Source organism: Solanum dulcamara, chromosome 5, assembly GCF_947179165.1.
Source record: "Solanum dulcamara chromosome 5, daSolDulc1.2, whole genome shotgun sequence".
In the NCBI taxonomy this organism is placed as follows: domain Eukaryota; kingdom Viridiplantae; phylum Streptophyta; class Magnoliopsida; order Solanales; family Solanaceae; genus Solanum; species Solanum dulcamara.
This window is the reverse complement of record NC_077241.1, coordinates 42,587,875-42,611,227: the sequence shown is the minus strand read 5'-3', so window position 1 is coordinate 42,611,227 and position 23,353 is coordinate 42,587,875. Positions and strand designations below refer to the sequence as shown.

Below are 23,353 nucleotides of genomic sequence, written 5' to 3'. Positions count from 1 at the left end.
AAAGAGGGGGTGATGGTATAATTTTAGTGTTAGTGGGGTAAAATTCCAAAATGGAAAACCCTAATTTTTTTCACTCTTTCTCATTCTTCTAAAAAACAGGAAGCTGTCCCCCACCCAAAACCTCATGGCTCTTCACTGATCTTCGACAACCCCGCCACTGTAATGCCATTTTCAGCAATCTACAAGCTCTAAATGAGCAAATCGAAGATCGAACTCTGAGCTCGCGAGCAAGAACAACCCTCCGAATAGAACACTGCTCACAAACCACTGTTTCTCTCCCCCAACAAAACTCAAACCCATCCAAGCTCAAAAACAACCACCGAGCAAACCACAAAACTCCGGCGAAAGTGTTTCCCTTTTCCCGTTTCTCCGAACAACAACCAAACCCCAGATCCCATTCCTTTCTTCTTCATCCAACCACACCAACAATTCCATTAGCGAGCCGGCGAGCTCAAATCTTGCACCGACAAACCACAAACCAACTAGATCTAATAGAAATCAATGCACCTCTACCATTCAACTCCAAGCTTCGGCGAACGAAGCTAATGGATCTTAACACCACCACTGCTCCTCTCTTCTTTGATGAATAGGTATTTGATTTTTTATTATTGTTCTTAATTCATACATATTTTGACCGAAAATGCTAAACACTAAGTTTCATATATTTTTCCCCAAATTCTAGTTGTAGAAACTTGAGTTATTTTATTAATTTTGTTTGATTGAGTTCATTGTTTCGTGATGAATTTTATATTATGTTTTTATATTTTTGTTATGTGAATGTTTTGTTTAAAAATTACTCCGTATACTTTGGTTATGATTGATTATTTTTTTACACCTTTAATATTTTTACGTTTATTTTACACTTTTCATTTTTGCTAAAATTTCTTACTTGCTATTTGAATACTATTTCACTGTCATGTTTTATTTAGACTGCCTTATTTTATATTATTATTATTTTAAAGTTTTTGAGATAGTTAATCCCATGTAATAATTATTGATTTTACATTTTTGATTTGGTTTGAATTATTAATGTTCATTCCAAGTTATTTTTTCTTTATTAGGCATTTTGGTTTCATATTTCTTACTTGTTGGATGAGTTTTATATTGAAATTGGCCAATGAAAAAATTTCTCCGTTAGTTTTTGAGGCAAACCATTTTAAAAGACGGAAATTTAGTTTAGGTTCATACATATTATACATTAAAAATGGTCGATGAAGAAATTATCGTCGATTTTCAAGGCCTCTCATATTCATAAGACGAGTTTTATTTTTGAGTTACTAATTCTTTTCATTTTTATTTATATTTATTCATTACTAACACTTTACTAATTATCTTTATAGGTATCTAACCCAGAGTTGCATTCCGAGGAAGTTGTTCGAATAAAATTTGAATAATCCTTTTTATTTCATTATTATATATATTATTGACGTAGGCAAATATCAGGCCATTTCTCATATTATTGCTTTATTTTATTCTCTACGTATATTTCATGTTTATATTTGTGTGTTATTTATTTCATCCTCAATTTAAAAATAAATGAGTTCAGTCGAACCCACAGTTGTGGATTTTGAAGGGAGCTAATACCTTTCCTTTGGGATAACTTGAACTCCTTACCTAGAATCTAATAGTTTCGTAGGCTATTTTGTTAATTTATTGGTTTTCTAATTATCCTAAAATTAGGTGGCAATTCCTTAAAATTTAAAATTTATCATTAAAATTCTTTTTAAGACTATTAAATTGATTTTTTTATGTTTCCCACGATGTTGCTCTGTATTTGGATGTCAACACGGATGGAAAATGGTTCCAACGATGCGTATGGGAAATGATTTTGGCGATTGATACTTATGCCGATGGGAAATGGTTTCGGCGGTGTCGATGGAAAATAGTTTCGATGGATATATGGTCTTTGTGTGGTACCCATAGGTTCCGATCTGTTATACAATAGATGTGTATCATTAGGACATACATGCATTACTTTACGTGACATCACATTATATTGCATTACATTTTATCTGTCATCATGAAGTTGTGTGTATGCCCCTTGTGACTCTGTGCTTGATATATTTAATATTGTGTGACTTATTCGGTGATGCTGATGAACTATTATTGATCTATGTGCTATATGAGTTGTGTAGTATAGATTAGGCTGATTTTTGTACAGGTTATAGTTGAGGAGGTTCGGTTGGAATGAAAGAAGTTCTAGTGGAATGAAAGAAGTTCTAGTGTCTATTAGATTTACTCTATTTTGTTAGTTGGCTTGCTGAGTACCGTGTTATTTGATACTCACTCCTTATTATCTACACTTGTGTAGGTTTCGATCTCAGACAATGATTTAGTATTTATTCCTTCATCTGAGGCTTGACGAGGAGACTTGAAAGGTAATTGTTCGATTCTAACGATCTCCCTTGTCACTTTTTATTATGCTTTGTTCTATTTGAGTGACAAAGACATTGAGACTTGTACTTATTTTTATTTTTATTGTATTAGAGACTTGTAATGTGACAACCAGTCTTTGGGGTATTGTAATTGACTAAGGCTTTTTTTCTTTTATATACATATGTCTATCTATTTTAACTGCTTCTGCATTATTTTCCATAGTTGATTGGGTTTAGGATGACCTGTTTTGGTGGGATTGAACTAGTGCCATCATACCCAGTTTGGGTCGTGACAAAATAATATTAGAGCCTCAGGTTCATATGTCTCATGTGTATAAATCAAGTTTAAGTAGAGTTTCGAGGATCGGTATAAAAATGTTTGTACTTATCTTCAAGAGGCTATAAAGACTGTTAGAAAACTTCCTTTATTCATTCTATTTTATCGTGCAAGGTTGTTATCGCTAGTGGTGAGTATTGCGTGTTGTTTTGGAAGATACCGAGAACCATAACTTCAACTATTAGTAGAGAAGAGGCAGTCCCCAAGGCAGTTATTGAGACCCTAGCTAGGAGTAGGGGTAAGGTCCGAGCTATATTTTAAAGGAGTGGAACCAGTTAGAGGATGAGGTAGGGAGGCTTCTCCTGAGCCATATATTGATGTTAGAGAGAACCAAGTCCCTTTAGAGATTGCTACTGCTCCATTGCTTTAGGCTACTCTGTTACAAGTGTTGGGTGCACTTGAGGGCTTCACATAGAGTATGGGTGTGATTAGTACACCCGAGGGTTCTCAGACCCTAGAGAAGCATTGGGTCCTGATAGTTTATGATCAGGTGGGCCAACCATCATAGTTTTTTGCACTAGTTGCCGGTGTATGATTTACTCCTGATAGTGTTATGAGAGGTTTCAGAAGATGAAACCACCCCAGTTTTAGGGTGGTAGGAGAAAGGATTCTCATGAGTTCTTGATGTTGTGCCACTAGATACTTAAGGCAGTGAGTATGGTTAATGCCCAAGGTATTCGTTTTGCTGCACTCCATCTCTTTAGTTCAATTAGGGAGTAATGGAGAATAAAAGGTCTAGATCAGTGGGATACCCTCTAGTAGAGCGGGATACATTTGCCAGTGCATTTGAGGATTATTTATTCCATGAAGTGTGCATGAGGAGAGCAGGTTAAGATTTAAAGGTTTAACCCAGAGTGGTATGTCCATTCCTGAGTATAAGGCATGATTCTGCTAGTTTGCATTTAGATTTGATTTGACTTGTGATCGTATGTATGTGCCTATTCATGTTTCTACCTCCATGGCTGAGCCCTTAGTGGTGGATCAAGTATATCGATTTTGTCTTGTTTCGATAGCCGGGTATGATACTTGGGTAGACGTGATTATTTTGGGGATGTTAGATGTTGATGTGATATTAGGAATGGATTGGCTTTCTCCTTATCATGCTATTCTTGATTTTTATGCTAAGACTATTACCTTAGTGATACCTGGTGTCCCAAGGATCGAGTGGAAGGGTACTAGTGGTTCTTATCTTAGTAAGGTCATCTCTTATATTTGTTCCCAAAGATTAATTGATAAGGGGTGTATGTCTTATTTGGCCTTTATTTGGGATACTAGCGTTGAGTCTCTTCCTACGGAATCTATTCCCATGGTTAAGGAGCTTGTTGATGTATTCCCTTCTGACCTTCCTAGTGTTCCTCTGGATAGGGACATTGACTTTGCAATTGATTTGGAACTGTGCACTAAGCCCATTTCTAGTCTACCTTATCACATGGATGTGGTTGAGTTGAAGGATTTGAAGGATCAATTGCAGATTTGTTGAGTAAAGGGTTTATTCTCCCTAGTGTGTCACCTTGGGGTGCATCAGTTCTATTTGTGAAGAAGAAGGATGGGTCTATGAGGATGTATATTGATTATAGACAGTTGAACAAGGTGACTGTCAAGAACAAATATCCTCTTCCTCATACTAATGATTTGTTTGATCAACTTTAGGGAGCAACTTTGTTCTCTTAGATTGACTTGAGGTCTGGTTACCATCAACTGAGGATTAGGCCATTGGATATTCCCAATATAGCTTTTTGGACCCATAATGGCCATTATGAGTTTCTGGTTATGTCTTTTGGGCTGACTAACGCCCCAATGGCATTCATAGAGTTGATGAAATGAGTGTTTCATCTGTATTTAGACTTTTCATTGATCATATCTTGGTGTATTCTAATATCGAGGAGGATCATGCTTGTCATTAGAGGTTGGCACTTCAGAAATTGAGATAGTAGAAGTTATATGCAAAGTTCTCCAAGTGTGAGTTTTGGATTGATTCTATGGCATGTCTAAGACACGTGGTGTCCAAAGAGGGGATTAGAGTGGATCTGGCCCAAATTGAGGTAGTTAGAGGCTGGACTTGATGTAACACCCCAGAAGTTGGAAAGTCAGAAAATGAAGAACAAAGATAAAATCCTAGAAAAATGCAACTTTTGGTACTAGATGATGAACACGAAGGCCATCACGGGCCGTAGTCAGCACCATGTCTCGTGGTGAGCCACCGTGGTGGTGATTCTGAGACTCAGTCATTTAGGGAAGGGACCACAGTCCGTGGTGATCACCACGAGTCACGGTATCCTCCGTGGTGACCCATCCCCTAAGGCCCTCAGAAAATTCTCAAAGGTAGAGACCATGCTTGACCACCATGGGCCATGTTACACTTCACGGACCGTAATGCGTGTTGGTCACTCTTGCAGACCTCCTGCAGTTCTTGCACCATGCCCATGCTTCACAAACCATGATGACCTCCACGGGCCGTGAAGGTCTCTATGGAGGAAGTTCTGAAACCCTTCCCTTGCAATCCCAAGATTTCAAGATCAAGTCTAACTTCATGGACACCACCACAGGCCATGGTGAGTATCATGGACCATGATGGGTACTCCGTGAAGTCCTGTCTTAAGTTAAATGAAGGGTAGTTCAGTCATTTCCCTATTCTTTCAATAATGTATGAGGACGTTTTTAGGACTTATGTAATTGTCTTAAATACTCCTAAGTCTATTCTTTTCTCTCATAAACTCTAAGATAACTTTTAAAAATTCTCTCCCAAGGTTCCTCAAGAGATCTTCATCTTCTTCAAAGTTTTGGCTAGAGTTTCTTCAAGAACAAGTCTTCTTTCTCAATTTCAAGTTCAATTTCATTCAAGGTATATGGGGATTGATCCATGGTCTCCATTCATCCATGGAGTCCCAAGTTGTTTACTCAAAATCTCATGAATTTCAATTGGTTTGTAACCCTAAGTTGGTGAATTACATTGGACTGTTTCAATTATGTTTTTATTGGTTATCAACAATCATTATAAGTATTTTTCTACATTAACTGCATGATTTCAAGCTAAAGCTATATTCAATGATGATTTACATGAAGTATGATTATGAAGTTTAATTATTTCAAAGTATTCTCATGGTTTTCATCCAAACTGACTATGATCATGTTTGACATGTATGTGAGTTTTACTCTAACTTCAAGTATGAATTATGATTATGGATTATAATTATGTACAGGTTATGAAGAAAGGTGACTTAGAATTCTTAATTGGTGACCTAGAAACCTAATGACATAAATTATGCAAGTATGATATTGTAATGTTGAAAGGCTTATATTCACATTCCAAATATGACATGAAAATGAGATAATCTATGAATTATAAAGTTTATGAACAAGTATATGATTATATGTCAAACATGATTACTATGTTATGTATTTCGTGGGATTTGAATTAGTAGCGAATGATTACTTGAGGTGGGAGCTCGACTTACGAGGTCTTTATACAAAGTTTTTTGTCTCAAAACTATGTGCTACCGTAGGATTTTCTTTTGGTATAGCTAGTGGATCCACATATAGCATATGTATATGACCCGCCTAGCGGGGTAGAGTCTACCTTGGCAAGTAGATTCCCCTTTCTTCTATTGTATGGGGAGACACCAGGATTCCGTATTATAGCTTGCATGGTCTTATTGTCAGTTATGGTTCTATCCCACATATGTATACTTCCTTTATGATTTCAACCATGTCTTTTAAATGCTTTGATCATTATGGTTTTCTCATGACTTTACCCATTCCCTTTCATCATGTACGTTATTTTGATCATGGCATCTCATGATTTATATTGCATGTCATGCTCACATGGCTAGTAAAGTTTCCACATCAGTGGAGCTTTGGTGAGTCCTCATCTATCGAGGACTAGTTATGAGTTGTTTCCTTTCTAAAGACTTTGATTTTTTTGTATTGAGGGTGAGCTAGGGACATGTCTTAGTCCCCGTCCATCTTAAGTAGTAAAGCATTGTTGGACATATGTTGAAGAATCTATGTTGTCAAGTTTACATCCCTTTTGATTCATGATTTTGTCTCTTCCTATGTTATTTCCACATTTACTTTACCTTATGTATGTTTAATGATATGTTAAGAGGCTTAGTTGGAGCCCTTAGGAGTTTCGATCACCGTTTTATGACTAGGCCCTAGTCTGAGTTGTGACACTAAGCCTACTTTCTCTATCGAGATTTGGAGTTTTATGGGATTGGTTAGCTGTTATAGATGCTTTATGCAGGGATTCTCTACTATTTTAGCTTGTTTGACTAGACTGACTCAGAAGATAGTAGATTTCCATTGGTCTGATGAGTGTGAAGCAAGGTTTCAAAAGCTTAAGACTTTATTAACTTTAGCTCCTATTATGACTTTACCCAAGGAGGGTGTGGACTTCACCATATATTATGATACCTCTAAAGTTTATTTAGGTGGATTTGTGATGTACAAAGGGAAGGTGGTTGCCTATGCTTCTGGACAGTTGAAGGTTCATGAGAAGAATTACCCTACTCACAATTTGGGGTTAACGGCGGTGGTGTTTATGTTGAAGTTATGGTGTCATTACTTGTATGGTATGCATTGCGAGGTATTCACCTGTTACATCCCTAAAAAATGCTCACAAGTGCCTTAAGAATGCCTTGGGATTAGGCCGCTCATGTAATGCATTATCCTTAATCTTTTTGGAAAATCTGAGTTTGGAATATCGATCAGGGGGTCAAAACCTGCGGAAAAATAGTTTTGGTGGATTTTTAGGATCCGTATATCGAAAGATAGATTTTCGAAGGAATTGTGCAAAATAGTAACGTGCGCGACAAGTCCGCGTCGTGGACCTGGCGATGATTTTTCATGGCCGAAATTAATTTTTAGTAAGGGCATTTTAGACTTTTCCCAAATTGCTAGCTAATGAACCTACACGTTTTTAGGACCTAATTCAACTCTATAAATTAACATATATCCCTAATTTTATTCATTCTTCTACAATTCACTACTCAAATATTTCTCTCTCTACAAAAGACTCTCAAAGGCTTCATTGAAGACTTCAAGTAAATTCACTCAAGCTCTCCATCAAAACTCTCAAGTTCTTCCAAATTAATTGGTGTTTTGAACCCTTTGAATTCAATCACCCGGCTCTATGCCAGGTCTTGGAAAGCTTGTGTGGGGACAGAGAAGAATCCCCATTCTATGCGGAAGTCAAAAGGACCCAAGCAGAGCATTTACAGGGCTTTTTAAAACTAAAGCACCAAGCCCAATTGGAAGTTCTCACTTAAGGTATGTGGGTATTGATTCATGGATCCTTTCATCCATGAAGCCCATTTAATTTCTCAAGTCTTCTATTAAATTAAAGTATAATATTTTATGGGTTTTATGATCTCTACTCCTATTGCATGAATTTTGATTCAAATTATGATTATGAGTCTATTTTGATATAAATTGATGGTTATTGCATTAAATTAAAGAGATTTTCCATGAATACTCCTATTTTGATTTCTAGGGTTCATGATGTAAATTTGAGTATTTTTAATTATACTTTCTAATGATACTATCTACACAAATTATGTATGGGATGATATATAGTTTATGATCATGCATGTTTTCAAGTCAATTGATCATGCATTCATTTCTTACCCTAATTTCAAGTATAAGCTATGATCATAAATCTCCAAGTATGAATTATGTCTATGTAAGTATGATTGTAATGATGAAAGGACAATTCTCACATTATAAGTATGTTATGAAAATGAGATACTCCATGATTTCAAACATATGATCATGACTATGATATATGAAATTTTGATTTCTATGCTATGTAAGTATTCTGTGGAATTTGACTTAGCACCGAATATGGACTTGAGGTAGGGACTCGATGTACAGGGTCCTTATATAAAGTCTCTTGTCTCATAACTACGTGCCACCATTGGATTGCCTTCATGTCCTAGCTAGTGGACCCACATATAGCATATGTATGACCCGCCTAGCGGGGTAGAGTCTACCTTGGCAAGTAGATTCTCCTTTTTCTTCGTTGTATGGGGAGACAACGGGATTCCATGTTATAGCTCGCATGATCTTATTATTGGTTATGATTCCTATCCCACATATGTATGATCTCTTGTGTATGCTATGATTTTAAATTATGATTTTGAATGCTTGGGTCAATATGATTTTCTCATTACTTTACTTATGTCATCTTATCATGTGATTTACTTTACCATTGCACTCCATGATTTATGTTTAATGTCACGCCCACATACTTAGTACATTCTAATATACTAATACATACTTTTTCCTACATTGTCTCATAATATAGGGATTGAGGTTGAAGATCACACTCATCTACGTGGCTAGTTAAGCTTTCCTATTAAGCGGTTGTGGTGAGTCCTCATTCATCAGGGACTAGTTATCGAGTTAGTCATTATTTTCAAAGACTTTTTCTATGTTTTATATTGAGGGTGAGCTAGGTACATGTCTTAGCCCGTCCATATTCATGAGTAGAGGCATCTAGTTGGACAAATATTTCGAGTCTATGTTGTCATGTGTCGCTCTTAAATTTCTATTCATGATTTAGACTCTCTTATGATATTTCTGTTTTTACTTTACCTTATGTATGCTTATGATATGTACAAGAGGCTTGGTTGGAGCCCCTTCGGGGTTTTGATCGCCTTGTTACAATTAGGCCCTAGGTTGAGTCGTGACATCACCGATCAATGGTGTCTTTAGTACATTTTTAGTCATAAGGATCTGAATTTGAGACAGCATAGATGACTATAGTTACTAAAGGACTATGGCATGACTATCTTACATCATTCGGGGAAAGCCAGTGTGGTGGTCGATACTTTGAGTAGGAAGGCTCCTAGTATATGGAGTCTCTCCACGATTAATGTTGATAGGAGACCCTTGGCTAGGGATGTTCAGAGGTTAACCAATAACTTCATCCGTTTGTGGGTTTTTGAGGAGAGTGGAGGTTTTATTTTTTTCATTGAGGCTTACTCTCTATTAGTAGAGAAAATTTGGGAGCAATAGTTTGATGATTAGAAGTTATGCCTCATTCAAGACAAGGTATTGAGATATGAAGCCAAGCAGGCTAGAATTGATTCAGATGGTGTTTTGAGGATCGAGGGTAGTATTTGTATGCCCAAGGTGGGTGACTTGATCAGATTGATTCTAGAGGAGGCTCATTATTTTCGATATTCTATTCACCAGGTGTAACAAAGATGTATCATGACCTGAGCTAATACTACTAATAGTGTGGGATGGAGAGGGACATCACATAATTTGTGCCCAAGTGTGTGACATATTAATAGGTCAAGTATGAGCACCAACGTTCTGGAGGTGTGACCTAGAGGATGTATATTCCTACATGGAAATGGGAGCGGATCACCATGTACTTTGTTGTGGGTTTTCCTACCACTGTGGTTGGTTATGATTCCATTTGGGTAGTTGTTGACAGACTGACCAAGTCTGCCCATTTCATTCCAATTCGGGTGAAGTATACGACATAGAAGCTAGCCTAGTTTTGTATTAGTCAAATTATTTGGCTTCATGAGGTGCTTGTGTCTATTGTTGCTAATCGAGTTTTTTTTTACTTCGCTCTTATAGAGGGCATTACAATATGGTTTGAGTACTAGACTTGATATGAGTATCACTTTTCACCCACAGAGATATGGCCAGTTCGAGAGGATGATTCATATGCTTTGAGACTGTGCCATTGATTTTGGTGCTAGGTGGGATCAACATTTGCCCCTAGAAGAGTTTTTCTAACATAACAATTATCACTCTAGTATTCATATAGCTCCATTCGAGGCGTTGTATGGTAGGTGGTGTCAATCTCTCATTGGTTGGTTTGATTCAGTTGAGATAGACTCTTTAGACACGGACTTGCTTAGGGATAGACTCTTTAGACACGGAGTTTCTTAGGGATGCCATGGAGAAGGTTTGTATGATTCATGGTAGACTCATGACAATCCAGAGTACGCAAAAGAGCTATGTAAACAAGAGAGTTTGACCATTGGAGAAGGGTGATCATGTTTGGCTCCGAGTGTGGCACATAAAGGGAGTGATGTGGTTTGGAAAGAAGGACAAGCTTAGCCCGAGGTTCATTAGCCCATTTGAGATTTTGGGGCGAGAGAAAGAGGTGACTTATAGATTGGCATTACAACTTAGCTTATTAACGGTACATTCTATTTTTCATATTTTTATGCTTCGAAAGTATGTTTCGGACGAGTCCCATGTGATCTCCCTTAATTCGGTAGAGTTAGGTCTAGATTTGACATTTGAGGAGGAGCCCATAGCCATTCTGGATATGCAGCTCCATAAGTTTAGGACCAAGGAGATTACATCAGTGAAGGTGTAGTGGAGGAGCCGTTTAGTTAGAGAGGCAACTTAGGAGTCAAAGGAAAACATGCATACTCGATATCCCTAGATTTTCGAAGCTTCAAGTACCTTCCTTTACTTTATGTTTGAGGAAGAACATGGTTTTTAGTGGTGGATGATGTAATGACCATGAAGCTCATTTTTGGAAATCTTTCTAAAATGATCATTTAACCCCGCCCAATAGTTGCCCCGAGTCATGTTTGATCAGTATTCGGTGTTGGTTTTATGAAATTCCTTAAAACGTTAGGTTTTTAGAAGTTTTGAGATTTTAAAGGCTTAAAGTGTTTAAAAGTAATTTTTGATACCAACCAGAGTTACGAGTTTCAAAATGGAATTCTGTCGATTTTATTAGCTCCAAAATGTGAAATTTGGTCTAAGAAAGTTGGCGAAATTATATTTGAAGTTATAACGTGGATTTGAGGTTCTAAGTTGGAAATTCTTGATTTTTTGATCAAAGAGTTGACTTTCATCAATATTCGGAGTTTCAATGCTCGGGATAAAATTTTGACAGCTACATTGGATTTGTCGGATGATTTTAGGTCTAGGAATGGTCTTGAAATTTTTAGAGGTCCTGAGCTTCATTTTATATTTTGAGGCTTTAAGTTAGTTTCATTGCGACTTATTGGGTTCTGGGACAAAGAGACCTCGAATTTGAATTCTGATGGTTCCATTGAGTCCAGAATATCAAATTTAGTATGGTAGCATAAATGGTTTATGTGCACGAATTTCTGAACGAATCCCAAGGGTCTATTCCGTGTCTTTTTGCCTTAAGTGTTTTGTTAATTCTGGTGTCTGAGACTTCCTTCTCTGCGTTTGCGGGACCTAGGCTGCGTTCGTGGGATAGCAATCATATTCACGGGATAGCGATCACATTCACGGGGATAATGATCACATTTGTAGAGTGAGACTGAGTCTGCTACCGCATTCGCAGAGTAAGTTTTTGCTAAGGGTAATATACCCCTGAATAGTGTTAATTCTCCAAGTTCAGGAATTACGCAATATTCCTTTATTTTTGTGATTTAGGAGCTCGTGGGAGGCAAAATCAAGAGGAATTTTGTGGTATTTTTTTGGGCAAGTGATTTTAACCCATAATCTTCATAATCCATCGATTATAAGTCATCTTTAACATAAAAATCAGTGGTTTTGGATTTCAAAATTGGGGTTTTTTTGTTTAAGAACTTGAGTTTGATAACTTGATGTTTATGAGTTGAATACAAATCCTTTTTCGAAATGGATTTTGTCAAAGAGTTCCAAATACTTCAAAGAACATTTTACTATAAAAATTTCTAGATTTAGACCCTATTTCCGAAATTAGATTTTTGAGCCGCTTTGACACTTTTTCCCAAATTTTGTTTTTTGGTGTCGTTAGACTTATTTTTAATTTTGAATCATTATTTGATTAGAATGTGGTGAGTTGGAGGCTATTCGGAAGGAAAAGACCAAAATACTTGATTGGTCGATTATTGACTAAGGCAAGTAAACTTATAAAACCTCATAAATCTTATAAATTACTTGAACTTGCTTTCGGGTATGTGTGTTGGGGAGTAATGGAAACAAGGTTTGGAGTGATAATAATGTAAATTTTACTTAATGAAAGATTGGGTTAATAAAAGATTATGTGCGCTATGTTTGTGATAGGAAACGTGTACCTCTTGACTTGAACTTGACATGAACTTGATGAAATGCTATGATAGCCTAAATGTGATTGTGAACTTGATGAAATTGTCATTTTCTCATTGTTGATTATGGAAATTGACTTGAAAATACTTTCTCACTGATTGATCAATAATTGTGATAAAAAGGTAACAAAATAGAGATTTAATGACTTATAATGATGTAAATAATATAATTGCAGATGTTGATATCCCGTTGATAGAGTGATGTGAATTGCATTTATGTGAAATACATTGTGATTGTGGATACTATCATTCTCTCATTATTTGTGTGAACATACTTATTTGCATTAGTTCTGGAATAGTGTGATGAGACCTGATTGGTACTTATGCCGATGAGAAATGGTTCTGACGATGTCGATGGAAAATGGTTTTGGTGATAGATATATATGCTGAGGGAAAATGGTTTTGCGATGCCGATGGGAAATAGTCCCGGAGAATACATGGTCCTTGTGCGGCCCTCATGGGTTTGGTCTGTTATAGGACAAACATGCATCACATTTATGTGACATCACATAGATGGGAAATGGTTCCGGCGGATACATGGTCCTTGTGCGTCCCCTATGGGTTTCGATTTGTTATACAACGGATGTGTATTACTAGGACAAACATGCATCACATTTATATGACATCAAATTGCATTGCATTACATCTTATATGTCATCATGAAGTTGTGTATATGCCCCTTGTGACTTTTTGATTGATATATTTGATACTGATGTGGCTTATTGGGTGATTTTGACAAGCTATTGTTGATCTATGTGTTGTATTAACTGTGTAGTATAGATTGAGCTAATTTTTGTGCATAGTGTAGTTGAGGAGATTCGGTTGGGATGAAAGGAGTTCTAGTGTCTTTTTGATTTACTCTGTTTTGTTAGTTGCCTTGTTGAGTACTGTATTGTTTGATACTCACTCCTTGCTATCTACACTCGTGTAGGGATCCCAAACAATGATTCAATTTTCATTCCTTCATCCGAGGTTTTGTAAGGAGACTTGATAGGTAGTTGTTCGATGCGGGCGATCTCCCTTAACTCTTTTTATTATGCTTTGTTCTATTCTAGTAACAAAGACATTGAGGCTTGTACTTATTTTCATCTTCGTTGTATTAGAGGCTTGTACATGTGACAATCAGTTTTTGGGGTATTGTTGTTGACTAAGACTTTCATTTTTATATACATATGTCTATCTATTTTAACTGTTTCTGCATTATTTTTCGTAGTTGATTAGGTTTAGACTAACTTGTTCCGGTGGGATTGGACAAGTGTCATCATACCCGAATTCAGATCGTGACAAGAATAAATCATAACCTACCTCAACCGAAGAACCGAAGTCAAGCAAGTTAATTCACTAATATTTTTCCTTTCTTCAATGACTCAGAAAGTTCCTAATCTATCAAATATAAAATATTCGTAAGCAGTAGAGTACATAGACATCTATATTACTATATATCTAGCCTAGACCCAAAAACTCACCAAGTTCTATAATCAATTTCCTAAATCTCAAGTGTATGGTTAAGTTTTAATTCCACCAAATAACATAACTCTAATAGTATTAATATTATCCAATACACCTAATATTTGATAGTATTAATATAATCCAATACATCTAATATTTGATTACATCTACTAATTTATTAAAACTTGAATTATAATGTGATTCTATATGAAGAAATTCCAACACAGAATTGAGTTAAAAGGAGAATTTAAAATTTCATAAAAGAACGAAAAAATAAATACAATAACAAAAAGATCTAGATATGGCTGTAGAGGAGCAGTTTCTCTGCAAAAATTATCATCCCCACCCCCCAATTTTTCCCATAAATTGTGGAGTCCTATCATGTTGCTTCTTCTTTGGACCATTTTAAAAATAAATTAATTGCGGACAATATTTTTCCTTCAATCTCTACATGAATAGTAATCCCTTCAATGATTAATCGATCGATGCTCATACAATTAAGATAGGCATTTGGATATGGAATTTGAGATCATGATTTTAAATTTTAAAAAGCATAATTTGAGATTTTAAAAAATTTAAATGTAAAATTTGATCCACAAATTTATATTTTATAAAAAATAAAAAAGACCTATTGTTTTTAATTTTGCAAAAAGAATACTCATGATCGGCGTGAAGAAATTTTATGTACCATTTGAAAGAATTATATTAAATAATAACTCATACCACTATTATTGACTAGTGAATCTTTATAAATTTTATGTCTTTAGGAGATTGTAATAGCAAACAATTATCTATAAAAGGAACATGGAGATACATGGTTTATTAATGTGTCATTGTATCATGTTATCTTGTTTATAAACTATGATGTGTTCATTTGATAAGATTGTATAAGAATTGAAAAATTTTTAATCGTTTTCACAATTTATGGAAATTTCATGTTATGAAAAAACAATGCAATTTGAAAAATTTAAATTGCATTTTCAAATAAAACTTCAACGTTAAATTAATCCGATTTAAAAATCATGTCCAAACGAAACCAAAATATACGCGAAAAAAATTGTCAATTCTCTTCATCACCAATATAGACAGAGATTTGATCATGATTTTAAGAGAGTAAACAAGAGGTATTCCTTGAATCGCCAATCTTTTTTTTAAAAAAATATATATTAAGGGTGTGTTTGGTATGGGGAAAATATTTTTTTGGACATAAGGTGTATTTTTTTTTTGTGTTTGATAAATAAGGAAAAAAAATATTTTAAAAATATCTATAATTTAGCAAAAACTATGGGAGTGGGAAGTGGGGGTGGGATGATCAAGGTATGTGAGTTGAGGGAATTGGGTGGGAAGAAATGAGACAATAAATTTATAATGTCACTTATAAAATTTATTTTCTTTTTAAATGAAAATTATTTTCCTCATTTTAAGAACTTGTTTTCTTAGAGAAAATATTTTAACCAACCAAATATGAAAAAATTGAAAATAACCCTACTAACACACCCCTAAGTATGAACTTAGTATTAATTTTGGATGATTAAGAGCATGCTTGGCCTAAGTTTTTTCGAGTCTAAAAATAATTTTAAAAAAAATTATTTAGCCAATAAGTAAAATGCTTTTGAATAGCAACAAAAGTAGTTTTTGTTATAAAATAAATTAACTTGGCAAAATAAGAAGGAGAAAGTAAAAAAAGAGGAGAACAGAAGAGAGAAAGCCGTGTATGTATTTTTTCATACTCTTACATTGCAAATGATGGTCTTATTTATAGCCAAAAAGATGAAGAAAAATAGTGAGCAGTGGGCCCCACTTAAAATAAAAATAATACAAGTGGACAACCATTTATTTTTTAACACTCCCCCTTGGATGTCCACGTGTAAAAAAATTTTTTACTACAAACAATATACATAGTTATCCTGAACACCCATAAATGTTGTGTCTCGTTAAAACCTTATTAAGAAAAAGAGCACACACATCCGGTAATACGCCTTGAGTGCTGTCTCATTAAAAACCTTATCAGAAAAACCCAGTGGGACAAAATCTTGGTTAAGGGAAAAAGAGTGCAATGCATATTTTACTCCCCCTGATGAAAACTTCATATGATATTTTGGATACGACGCATTCCAACCTTATATCTTAGCTTCTCAAAAGTTGATGTTGGTAATGCCTTTGTGAATAAATATGCAAGATTATCACTAGAACGAACTTGTTGTACATCAATATCACCATTCTTCTGGAGATCATGTGTGAAGAATAATTTTGGTGAAATATATTTCATTCTATCTCTTTTTATGAAGCCACCTTTCAATTGAACTATGCACGCGGCATTGTCTTCGAATATAATTGTGGGTACTTTGGCATCATTTTTCAGGCCGCATCTTTCTTTAATGAACTGTATCATCGATCTCAACCACACACATTCTCTACTTGCTTCATGAATTGCTATTATTTCAGCATGATTTGAAGAAGTAGCAACAATAGACTGCTTTGTAGATTGCCATAATATAGCAGTTCCTCCGTGTGTAAATAGATAGTCTGTCTGAGATCGAGCTTTATGTGGGTCTAATAAATAACCCGCATCTGCATAACCAATAAGGTCTGCATAATATTTGTTAGTATAAAATAAATCCATATCAATGGTACCCTTTAGGTATCGCAAAATATGTTTGATACCGTTCCAATGCCTTCGCGTTGGGGATGAACTATATCTTGCCAGCAAATTAACAGAAAATATTATATCAGGCCTGGTTGCGTTAGCAAGGTATATAAGTGCACCAATAGCACTGAGATATGGTACTTCAGCACCAAGAAGTTCTTCATCCTCTTCTAGAGGTCGAAGTGGATCTTTTTCAACTTCAAGTGATCGAACAACCATTGGAGTACTTAATGGATGTGCTTTGTCCATGTAAAATCATTTTAAGATTTTCTCAGTGTAGGTAGATTGGTGAACAAAGACCCCGTCTACTAAATTTTCAATTTGCAGACCTAGACAAAGTTTTGTCTTTCCAAGGTCTTTAATCTCAAATTCTTTCTTTAGATATTCAATCGCCTTTTGGACCTATTTAGGAGTTCCAATGAGATTTATGTCATCAATATAAACTGCGAGTATAACAAATTGTGATTTCGTTTTCTTAATAAAAATACATGGACAAATGACATCATTTATATAACCTTCATTTATCAAGTACTCACTAAGGCGATTATATCACATATGCCCTGATTATTTTAGATCATAAATGATCTTTGCAGTTTCATTGAGTACATCTCCCGAGACTTAGTACATGCTTCAAACAATTTTAATTCTTCTGGGATTTCATGTAAATTTTATTATCAAATGAACCATAAAGGTAAGCTGTAACTATATCCATTAGATGTATTTCAAGATTTTTATGTACAACTTAACTGATGAGATATCGAAAAGTTATTTCATCCATAACAGGTGACTATGTTTCTTCATAGTTGACCCCGGGTCTTTGAGAGAATCCTTGTGCAACAAGGTATGCCTTGTATCTTACAATTTCATTTCTCTCATTTCGTTTTCGCACAAAAATCCATTTATAGCCAACTGGTTTTACACCTTCAAGGGTTTGGACTACAGGTCCAAAAACCTCACGTTTAGCAAGTGAGTCTAATTCTGATTGAATTGCCTTTTGCCATTCTGGCCAATTATATCTACGTCGATATTCTTCGATAGAATTAGGCTCAAAACTTTCACTATCTTGTATGAGGTTAATTGCAACATTATATGCAAACACATTATCCACCGTACTTTTTGATCGATCTAAATTTATCTCATCACCATTAGAACTTATTGAAAGTTCTTCATTCACTTGAGTCTCATATTCACTGATTTCTTCAGAAATATCAGAATTACTCAAATCTTGACCTTCTTCGGGAGGTTCTTTTGTAGTATCATTTTTGTTATTCCTTATGCTTCTCTTTCTAAGATTTTTATCCTTTGAACCCAATGGTCTACCACTCTTCAGGCGTGTTTGAGATTCAGAAGCTATGATACTAGTAGATGGTCTTTTTGGGACATCAATCCGGATAGGCACATTCGCTACAAAGATATGTGACTTAGTTATCCATTTCAAATAAGTAAATGCATCTGGCATTTGATTTGCTATGTTCTATAAGTGGATGATCTTCTGGACCTCTGCTCACATGTGCGGGTACTTGGATCAAAATGAGATAGTGATTAAACCTTTTACGCAATTTCTCTTGCGGGGTCCTTTTCTCACCCCCTAATGGCGAAAACATTGTTTCATCAAACCGACAATCTGCAAATCGAGCAGTAAATAAGTCTCCTGTCAATGGCTCAAGGTAGCGAATTATGGAGGGTGAGTCAAACCCAACATATATGCCCAACCTTCGTTGAGGGCCCATCCTTGTACGTTGTGGTGATGCTACAGACACGTATACTGAACAATCAAAAATTCTAGAAGGGCTATATTTGGCTCATGGCCAAATACTAGTTGTGACGAAGAGTATTTATTATAATGTGTTGGTTTGAGATGTACAAGTGTTGTTGTATGTAAGATAACATGACCCCAAACAGTAATTGGCAATTTTGTTTTCATTAGTAAAGGTCTGGCTATCAATTGTAGGCGCTTAATAAATGACTCTGCAATGCCATTTTGAGTATAAACATGAGAAACAAGATGTTTAATTTTTATCCCAATTGATAAGCAATAATCATCAAAAGCTTGGAATGTAAATTCTCCAGCATTATCAAGGCGAATAGTCTTAATTGGATAATCTGAGAATTGCGCCCTTAATCTTATTATTTGTGCAAACATCTTCGCAAACGCCAGGTTACGAGATGATAAGAGGAACACATGAGACCATCTAGATGATGCATGTATTAAGACCATAAAATATTTAAACAATCCACTAGGTGGATGAATAGGTCCACATATGTCTCCATGTATACGCACTAAAAAGCCAGAAGATTCGATGCCAACCTTCAAGGTCGATGGTCTGGCAATTAATTTGCCTTGATAACAAGCAACGCATGAAAATTCATCATTCATAAGAATCTTCTGGTTCTTTAACGGATGTCCAGTTGAATTTTCAAGAGTTCGTCTCATCATTATTGATCCAAGATGACCTATTCGATCATGCCATAGCACAAATATATTTAGATCAGTAAACTTCTGGTTTACGATCATATGTGCTTCAATTGCACTAATTTTTGCATAATATAGGACAGACGACAAAGTTGATAATTTTTTCAAAATATATTTCTGGCCTGAAACACTCTTGATTATACTAAGATATTCAGTATTCATTTCATTTAGTGTCTCAACATGATATCCATTTATGTGGATATCTTTAAAACTTAACAAGTTTCTTGGGGATTTAGAAGAGAATAGTGAATCATCTATAACAATCTTTGTCCCCTTAGGCAGAAATATAATAGCTCTTCTAGAGCCTTCAATCATTTTTGAATCACCAGAAATTGTAGTAACATTTTCTTTTCTTCTAAGCAAGTTGGAAAAATATTTCTCGTCTTTAAAAATGACATGAGTTGTTCCATTATCAATTATAAAAATATCTTTGTGATCTATCATTGATCCAAACAAAATTTGAGGCATATCCATATTTTTCTTCAAAAAAATAAAGTAAATATTATAATTAAAATATGACTTATTACACAATTTTTATTTATTTATATGAATTCGAAAAATATAAACATATTATTTAATACATATAAAAAAAGTTATTTAAATATTATCAGGGTTATCTATATTCATATTTTCTTCAGGGAAATTGAAGAAATCAGCTACATCCAGATGCATAGGCTTAATATTATCTTCAGAGATAAAGTTTATCTCTAGATTATTTTCTGCCCTCTTCAAGGATGTCTGATATAGCTGAACTAGACGTTTTGATGACTGACAAGTCCATGACCAGTACCCCATACCTCTACATCTATGACATATGCTTTCTGAATTTTTCTTTGGTAAAACTTCTGGCTTTTCACTCTTCTTTTTATACTACTGATCATTTCTCGATGCCAGTCGAGCATCATGATTATAATTTCTTCTTTGATCACGACCACAACAATGACTGGGGCCATGACCTCTTTTTTGTTGGCTATAGTTTGTCTGATTCACTCCAGAAAATGCAAAGAACCAACAGGCCGTCTATCATGATTTTTTATTAACAGTTCATTGTGGCGTTCAACAATAAGAAGGTGAGAGAGTAATTTAAAATATTTTTTAAACCTCTTTTCACGATAATGATGTTGCAGGAGGATATTTGCGGGTGAAAATGTGGAGTATATTTTTTCAAGTTTATCTTCCTTAGTGATTTCTTCTCCGCATAAATTTAACTGAGCTATAATTCTAAACAAGGCAGAATTATATGAAGTTATATTTTTAAAATCTATTAATCTCAGATTTAGCCAATCATGACGTGCCTGTGGAAGGATGACCAACTTCAGGTGGTCATATCTTTCTTTTAGATTATTCCACAATTTAAGGTGATTCTTTAATGTAAGGTACTGTAATTTTAATCACTCGTCAAAATGGTGGCAAAAAAATATCATGACTTTGACACGGTCTTGACTAGATATCGTATTATCATCTTTGATGGTGTCTGCCAGACCCATCGATTCTAGATGTATTTCGACATCTAGTGTTCATGATGAGTAACGTTTTTCAGATATGTCAAGAGCAACAAATTCAAGTTTAGAAATATTAGACATTTTAAGAAAATAAAATTCTTACCCCTTTTGTTATCTTCTTAAAAATATAGCTCAAAGCGATGGATGCTTGTACTGATAACGTGTTATAAAATAAATTAATTTGGCAAAATAAGAAGGAGAAAGTAAAAAAAAAAGAAAAGAATAGAAGAGAGAAAATTGTGTATATATCTTTTCATACTCTTACATTGCAAATGATGGCCTTATTTATAGCCAAAAAGATGAAAAAAATAGTGGGCAATGGGCCCCACTTAACATAAAAATAATACAAGTGGACAACCACTTGTCCCATTTGTTCTTTAACAGTTTTTCTATTGTTGCAAAAAAAACTAAAAGTTTTGCTTCTTGAAAAATGTAGAGGCAGAATTTTATTTTATTTTATGAAAAAGAATCAAAACTATCCGTAAATTATTTGAAATAGATCACATATATCCTTCATTTATTTTTTGGTCTCAAAACTATCCCTCCAATCTAACTATCCCTCCAATCTAACTATTGGATCACATATTCCCTCCCTTCTAACGGAATGACATTACTCACCTATGTGCTATCCAATGTGTAAAAAAAATGCACATGACTGTCCAACTAAGCACCCAAATGTGGACAGACCACCCACCCTGACCTCTTCTTCTCCATCCACTTCCTTTTTTTCTCCAATTCCACCCATTTTCACCCCCTCCATTAACCCAAAGGGTTGATCCATTTTTTCAATTCCACCAATTTTCACCGATCAGATTCAATCTTTTTCCTCAATTCCACCCATTTATTGTCAATTCATTAGCTTAAGGGATCTTCTTCTCTTTCAATTCCTTTAAAAAAAGGATCTTTCACTATATGGGTACCTTCAAGGTTTCATCGGAACCTTCAAAACCCCAAAATTCAGCATCTTCTCAACCGACAACCACCACATCAACCTCTCTGATCGATATGATTAGGGAAAGTCGTGTAATGTCTCGATTCTCATGTATGATTGATGATGATATTCTAGTTTTCATTATTTTTTCACATACAAGTTTCCTTCTTTTTGTGCTTCCCTACTAATTTTATTACTTTCATTTTTAAAAAAGTTAAAACTTGTTTTTTTTTTAGAGATCTGTCCGAGTAACATCTTTGTGATTGACCTTCCTTTAAGGAGGATTTGTGAATAATTAAATTGTAAATCTGATGTAAAATATGGAGGTTCACAGATGTGTACTTGCACATCACACTCATTAATATATAGCTATTCCTGTTATTTGAATTAATAGAACCAAATTGACAGATAGAAGAAAATGTATTAGTGGAGAAGAATGTTTTTTGAAGGAATGGGGGTAGAAGTCAGGGCTTCAATGCTGGGTGGTCTGTCCACATTTGGGTGCTTAGGTGGACAAGGCATTTTATACACCTAGGATGCCATCTAAGTGAGTGGTGGCATTTCGTTTAAAGGGAGGGATGGTATAGGTGATCTAATAGTTAGACGGAAATGATAGTTTTGAGATCAAAAATATATGGAGGATATATATAGTTTATTTTAAATTGTTCGAGGATAATTTTGACTCTTTTTTTTTTAAAAAAAAACAAAAGTATTATTACCATATATACATATTTATAAAATATATAGCTCATTAATTCATTATTTTTTAATTATAAAATAATTATTTTCTTTTCATATAAAAATAGTATGCATGCATGTCCGATAAGAATTTCTTTGTTTGTCTTTTATTTATCTTTTTGTTAATTAAGAATAATATAATTACGAATATGATTTATGTATAGTTTGCATCATACGTAGAAACAAGTTTGGATCAACACAATATTTTTACGTTAAATTTTAAATATTTTAAAATGATATAAAAATATTAATTTTTTTTTATTTCATATAACAAAGAAAATACATTTTTAAATATTATATTTTAATGAAATTTTACCTAATTTAAATTTGGAGAGACAAAAAAAAATGAGATATTCATTGGAACCTCTTCTTTACAATGCAATTTTCTTCATCTTATTTTTGCGTTTTGTATAAGTTAACTTCAAATTAAAGGTCCTACAGATGACAATTTGTGAAGTGATTTATAATTTATATTATTTGATGTTTTGTAGTATATTTAAATCATCAACAACAATAACAAATCTAGTGAAATCCCACTATATAGGATCTGGGGAGGTATAGTGTATGCAAATCTTATCATTGCCTCGTGGAGATAGAGAGCTTATTTCCAAAAGACCCTAAGCTCAAGTGCATCAAACCCAAGTAAAATGAAAGGAAAACAATAACGAAAGCATAGTCATTAATAAAAAAATTAGTGCAAAGTCTACATGAAAAGACGCAAACAGCAGTAAAATAATGATAATCATACACAATAACAACGTATGACAAGAACTACAAGAGTACGACTAGTACTACGATAGACACTAACAAGCCTAAACCTTCGCAAGTCAAGACACCCTCGACCCCTATCTCTCT

General features: G+C 34.7%; 1 long non-coding RNA gene across 3 annotated transcripts; it reads left to right on the top strand.

Moving 5' to 3' along the window:
• On the top strand, positions 1-13,925 carry LOC129889161 (uncharacterized). 3 transcript variants are annotated; one of them, XR_008766820.1, is made up of 4 exons: positions 1-590; positions 1,341-2,378; positions 9,017-12,011; positions 12,483-13,683. It is a non-coding gene; the product is annotated as an uncharacterized LOC129889161 (long non-coding RNA). The 3 variants fall into 3 exon arrangements; XR_008766819.1 differs by having other exon boundaries at positions 2-590; positions 2,312-2,378; XR_008766821.1 differs by lacking the exon at positions 12,483-13,683 and adding an exon at positions 13,690-13,925 and having other exon boundaries at positions 15-590; positions 2,312-2,378; positions 9,017-9,080.
• The last annotated feature ends 9,428 nt before the right edge of the window (positions 13,926-23,353 follow it).